The following is a 6,909-nucleotide window of genomic DNA, read 5'->3' as shown; positions in this document are numbered from 1 at the left end:
AGTGCATTTCATTTCTCTTGCGCTCTGGGCACTGTATTGAACAAGAACCTTCCTCAACTTTGGCTTAGCCATTTTAACAAACCAGTCGACAACAGTGGCATATCTACTACGAGCACGCAGGCATATTACCCATGTTTCTTTAATCAGGGCTTCTAAATCATGATTTACTAACACGGAAGTGTTCAAATTCCACAGATTCTTGAATCGGCGAACCGGCTGTCTTGTTAGATTTATGCAAGCAAAGACACTTGAATGGTCTGAAAAGTACATAGGAATGGTTTCCACTTTTGTCATGGAAGTTTGAAGATTTTTAGAAATATATATTCCATCAATCTTGCTACGTAATGTTGCCATGACATAAGTGAACTCAACAGTGGAGGGGTATTCGATTTCTCATATATTCTTTAATTCTAAACCAGTAACTAGTTGTTTTAGTTCACCTGAGAAATTAAAATTAGGTAACTGATCTTTTCGATTTAAAACACAATTACAATCACCTCCAAGTAAGAACTGTCTTGGAGTTCACCTTAACTAGTATATCATGTCATCTTTAAAGAAACGTGCCATGTCAGCTCGGTGAGAACGTACTGTAGAGGCGTACAAGTTGATGATAGTCACATCATAGATATATAGTCCTATTCCCTTCCAGATTCTAGTCGTTCCACCTCGCTTACTGTAATCCCTTCCCTCACCAAAACAGCTGTTCCAACACTTGTTTCGGGAGACACATTTATGTAACTAACAATACCGGGAATTACTAAATCCGAAATTAGATCTTCTTGTAACAGGGCAATATCAGTCGCGGATTCGTACAAAAATTCCTTAAGGGCCGATAATTTCAAACCGGACGTAATTTTATTTGTGTTTATAGTGGTGACAGAATAAGATTGCGTTATTGTACTGTCACTATGTAGTTGATTTGATAAACTAAATTAGTTTCCTGCGGTTCAGGGTTCAGTTAAGCTGTAACAGTTTTCTCGGAAGGCTTAACATGGAATAACACTTCAATCAGTTTATTAGTTACTGTCCAGTTTCTTTCTAATTCTGATGCATTCTCTTGTACCGCAAGCAGACTGATTTCCTGGTAAACGTTCAGAAGTTTCCTCCAGCGATTCGTGTAGGACCGTTTCGGACCGAACATTCTTCGCGCTTGGGTCGTCCCCACCGGATTTTCCCTTCCCTTGGTTACTAGCTACATTCTCATTTGCTTGCTCGCCGCTTATCTGGAGCGGCAGCAGACGTTTTCGGTTGCCGGCGCCTGCCCTGAGGTGTTGACCGTGATTTCAGTTTGGCCACCACTTTCTCGTTCTTCATTAATGTCACTTACTTCCTGATCGTTGTTGTTGTCTTCAGTCCTGAGACTGGTTTGATGCAGCTCTCCATGCTGCTCTATCCTGTGCAAGCTTCTTCATCTCCCAGTACTTACTGCAACCTACATTCTTCTGAATCTGCTTAGTGTATTCATCTCTTGGTCTCCCTATACCATTTTTACCCTCCACGCTGCCCTCCAATGCTACATTTGTGATCCTTTGATGCCTCAGAACATGTCCTACCAACCGGTCCCTTCTTATTGTCAAGTTGTGCCACAAACTCCTCTTCTCCCAAATTCTATTCAATACCTCCTCATTAGTTATGTGATCTACCCATCTAATCTTCAGCATTCTTCTGTAGCACCACCTTTCGAAAGCTTCTATTCTCTTCTTGTCTAAACTATTTATCGACCACGTTTCACCTCCATACATGGCTACAATCCATACAAATACTTTCAGAAACGACTTCTGACACTTAAAACTGTACTCGATGTTAACAAATTTCTCTTCTTCAGAAACGGTTTCCTTGCCATTGTCAGTCCACATTTTATATCCTCTCTACTTCGACCATAATCAGTTATTTTGCTCCCCAAATAGCAAAACTCCTTTACTACTTTAAGTTTCTCATTTCCTAATCAAATTCCCTCAGCATCACCCGACTTAATTTAACTAAATTCCATTATCCTCGTTTTGCTTCTGTTGATGTTCATCTTATATCCTCCTTTCAAGACAATGTCAATTCCGTTCAACTGCTCTTCCAAGTCCTTTGCTGACTATGACAGAATTACAATGTCATCGGCGAACCTCAACGTTTTTATTTCTTCTCCATGGACTTTAATAGCTACTCCGAATTCTTCTTTTGTTCCCTTTACTGCTTGCTCAATATACAGATTGAATATCATCGGGGAGAGGCTACAACCCTGTCTCACTCCCTTCCCAACCGCTGCTTCCCTTTCATGCCCCTCGACTCTTATAACTGCCAGCTGGTTTCTGTACAAATTGTAAATAGCCTTTTGCTCCCTGCATTTTTCCCCTGCCACCTTTAGAATTTGAAGGAGAGTATTCCAGTCAACATTGTCAAAAGCTTTCTCTAAGTCTACAAATGCTACAATTGTAGGTTTGCCTTTCCTCAATCTAGCTTCTAAGATAAGTCGTAGGGTCAGTATTGCCTCACGTGTTTCAATATTTCTGCGGAATCCAAACTGATCTTCGCCGAGGTCAGGTTTTACCAGTTTTTCCATTCGTCTGTAAAGAATTCGCGTTAGTATTTTGCAGCTGTGACTTATTAAACTGATAGTTAGGTGATTTTCACATCTGTCAACACCTGCTTTCTTTGGGATTGTAATTATTATATTCTTCTTGAAGTCTGAGGATATTTCGCCTGTCTCATACATCTTACTCACCAGATGGTAGAGTTTTGTCAGGACTGGCTCTAACAAGGCCGACAGTAGTTCCAATGGATTGTTGTCTACTCCCGGGGCCTTGTTTCGACTCAGGTCTTTCAGTACTCTGTCAAACTCTTCACGCAGTATCGTATCTCCCATTTCATCTTCATCTACATCCTCTTCCATTTCCATAATATTGTCCTCAAGAACATCGCCTTTGTATAGACCCTCTATATACTCCTTCCACCTTTCTGCTTTCCCTTCTTTCCTTAGAATTGAATTTCCATCAACGCTCTTGTTATTCATACAAGTGGCTCTCTTTTCTCCAAAGGTCTCTCTAATTTTCCTGTAGGCGGTATCTATCTTACACCTAGTGAGATAAGCCTCTACATCCTTACATTTGTCCACCAGCCATCCCTGCTTAGCCATTTTGCACTTCCGGTCGATCTAATTTTTGAGACGTTTGTATTCCTTTTTGTCTGCTTCTTTTAATGCGTTTTTATATTTTCTCCTTTCATTAATTAAATTCATTATTTATCTTGTTACCCAAGGATTTCTACTAGCCATCGTCTTTTTAACTACTTGATCCTATGCTGCCTTCACTATTCATCCCTCAGAACTACCCATTCCTCTTCTACTGTATTTCTTTCCCCCATTCCTGTCGATTGTTGCCTTATGCTCTCCCTGAAACTCTGTACAACCTCTGGTTTAGTCAGTTTATCCAGGTCCCATCTCTTTAAATTCCCACCTTTTTTCAGTTTCTTCAGTTTTATTCTACAGTTTATAACCAATAGATTTTGTTGAGAGTCCACATCTGCCCCTGGAAACGTCTTACAATTTAAAATCTGGTTCCTGAATCTCTGTCTTACCACTGTATAATCTATCTGATACCTTCTAGTATATCCAGGATTCTTCCATGTATACAACCTTCTATTATGATTCTTGAACCAAGTGTTAGCTATGATTAAGTTATGCTCTGTGCAAAATTCTACCAGACGGCTTCCTCTTTCATTTCTCTCCCCCAATCCATATTCACCCACTATGTTTCCTTCTCTCCCTTTTCCTACTCTCGAATTCCAGTCACCCATGACTATTAAATTTTCGTCTCCCTTCACTACCTGAATAATTTCTTGTATCTCATCATACATTTCATCAATTTCTTCATCATCCGCAGAGCTAGTTGGCTTATATACTTGTACTACTGTAGTAGGCATGGGCTTAGTGTCTATCTTGGCCACAATAATGCGTTCACTATGCTGTTGGTAGTAGCTTACCCGCACTCCTATTTTTTATTTCATTATTAAACCTACTCCTGCATTACCCTTTTTGATTTTGTATTTATAAACCTGTATTCACCTGACCAAAAGTCTTGTTCCTTCTGCCACCGAACATCACTAATTCCCACTATATATAACTTCAACCTATCCATTTCCCTTTTGAAATTTTCTAACCTACCTGCCCGATTAAGGGATCTGAAATTCCACGCTCCGATCCGTAGAACGCCAGTTTTCTTTCCCTGATAACGACGTCCTCTTGAGTAGTCCCCGTCTGGAGATACGAATGGGGGACTATTTTACCTCCGGAATATTTTACCGAAGAGGACGCCATCGTCATTTAACCATACAGTAAAGCTGCATGCCGTCGGGAAAAATTATGGCTGTAGTTTCCCCTTGCTTATAGCCGTTCGTAGTACCAGCACAGCAAGCCCGTTTTGGTTAGTGTTACAAGGCCATATCAGTCAATCATCCAGACTGTTGCCCCTGCAACTACTGAAAAGGGTGCTGCCCCTATTCAGGAACCACAGGTTTGTCTGGCCTCTCAACAGATACCCCTCCGTTGTGGTTGCACCTACGCTACGGCCATCTGTATCGCTGAGGCACGCAAGCCTCCCCACCAACGGCAATGTCCATGGTTCATGGGGGCAGGATCAAGGGAAAGAAATGGATACAGCAGTTTTGCAACTTCTCCCTGAATTTATTTATTAACAGATAGCTACTGCACCTGTTGTTTCTTGCAAATTAATGCTAATTACAACCCCTTCATTTTCTGGTACCGTATGTGTATTACCTTTCTATTCATCAGTTTCCATTCGCCTTCCGGTTCCTCTGCTTCCTCATCACACTAGTTTTGCTTGCGAAGTGAGGGAGTGGGTAAGGACAGCTCGTCCTCTGGACAACTATCAGTTGTCTCCAGAGGTCGTTTTCTCGGTTTCATTTCAGTTTCACGGGTAGTGGTACCAGGGTTTCCCGTTGTTATTAACGGGAGAAATTGGCTGTTATCGTGAAGGGAGACATCAGCTTGGCCCACTGTGTTAACATCCTCAACCAATTGATCCCGGCTATTCTTTGGTAACAGATCATTTAAGGTACGCTTCTGACGCTGTATCAAATTACTTTTAAGAACAACCGTTCGCCGCGGACATTCCTTTCTGAAGCGGCCGGTTTCGCTACTGACCTGTATAAACAAATTGTGCCTTATACCCACAAACAGTTATGTGAGACGGAATATTCGTCTTAACGTCCATCTCCACACAGCGTACCCCGTTGAAACACTGCAGTTTAAAGCGAGGCGACCATCTTTCATTCGCAATTGATTCAACGTCCCCGTAGTTTGAAAGAGCTTCCTTAATCTTATCATTTTCAATTTGAATGGGAAGATTCAAGACACGAACGGTTTTTTAATGAATGTCTGCTCCATAGATGGAGACCTTACTTTTATAACCATTTCTATGCACAAAATCTACTTCATAGCCCCACTTTCGAAACAAAAAAAAAAATGTTCAAAATGTGTGTGAAATCTAATGGGACTTAACTGCTAAGGCCATTAGTCCCTAAGCTTAGATACTACTTAACCTAAATTATCCTAAGGAGAAACACACACAACCAGGCCTGAGGGAGGACTCGAACCTCCGCTAGGACCAGCCACACAGTCCCTGACTGCAGCCCCTTAGACCGCTCGGCTTTCGTAGCACTTTATCAACATTCTCAGCACTGATTAACTTGACAAAAACATAGTATTTTTCCAGGTATGGACTGTTTCAGAATTGAGACCAATTACCTGTGTAATCCTGTCACCTATTTCCGGGGTTGTCGAATGAACAGGACGGGATTCCTTGTCAAAAGCAAATACTAGAGTATTCTTACTGAGGTTTGTAGCCATGGTTAATCCAACGACGCAATTTCGGTTAAACAACCGAAATTCCAATTAGCAGCGGCAAGACCAGAAAGAGCGATCAGATCACAAGGAAAAGGAACGAACACGGAGATTAACAGACGGACAGCACTCTGCGAAGCACGAGTTCAGCGGTGTAAACACGGTAGTGCAGCGCAGCAGTTAACAGCGACCACTCGCTAGCGCGGATGGAACGGAAATCGAACGATTCAGGATTTTGCGTGTCATCCTTGAGCAGAGGCCATGCAGATCTTCTCTGTATCGTTCCAATCTTGAGTATATGTACCGCCGAAGCGAGTACATCTGGGCCACCGAGGGCGCAGAGGATTGTGCGACTGTAGGATTTTATCACTGGCACGCAACCCGTGATACCCATATTCTCAACTTATAGTCCATACACTATATTCGTAGTGTCACTGCCATTACACTCATTATTCGTGGCAGACAGTCCACCTAGTCCCGTAACAGTTCAAGCAATTCGTGTGGATCTGCACTGTAGAAGGTCATCAGCCGGTTAGTCTTAGCGATATGAAGATGGCATCTGTTCTTTCGGACATGTCCGAAAGAACAGATGCCATTGGTGACCGTGCTGCTCTCTAGAATGAAATTTCAATGAAATCAATACCATTAGTTGCTAACAGGCGTTGATATACACCAATGGGCACAGTTGAAAATGTGTGCGCCGACCGAGACTTGAACCTGGGATCTCCTGCTTACATGACAGACGCTCTATTCATCTGAGCCACCGAGGGCGCAGAGGATAGTGCGACTGTCCGAAAGAACAGATGCCATCTTCATATCGTTAAGGCTAACAGGCTGATGACCTTCTTCAGTGCGGATGCACACGAATTGTCTAAAATCTTACTGGACTCGGTGGATTGTCTGCCGTGAGTAACGGGTATAATGGCAGGGGCACTACGAAACTAGTGTATGGACTATAAGTTGAGAATGTGGATCTCACGGGGAATGTGCCAGCGATAAATCCCTGCAGTCGCACTGTCCTCTGTGCCCCCTGTGGCTCAGATGGATACAGCGTCTGATAT

General features: G+C 42.4%; 1 non-coding gene across 1 annotated transcript; it reads right to left on the bottom strand.

The window, feature by feature from the left end:
- Window positions 1-6,059: 6,059 nt before the first annotated feature.
- On the bottom strand, window positions 6,060-6,167 carry LOC126476728 (U6 spliceosomal RNA). The gene has a single exon (XR_007587197.1). It is a non-coding gene; the product is annotated as a U6 spliceosomal RNA (small nuclear RNA).
- Between the last annotated feature and the right edge of the window lie 742 nt (window positions 6,168-6,909).

Source organism: Schistocerca serialis, chromosome 4, assembly GCF_023864345.2.
Source record: "Schistocerca serialis cubense isolate TAMUIC-IGC-003099 chromosome 4, iqSchSeri2.2, whole genome shotgun sequence".
Lineage (NCBI taxonomy): Eukaryota > Metazoa > Arthropoda > Insecta > Orthoptera > Acrididae > Schistocerca > Schistocerca serialis.
This window is presented reverse-complemented; position numbering and strand designations above follow the sequence as displayed.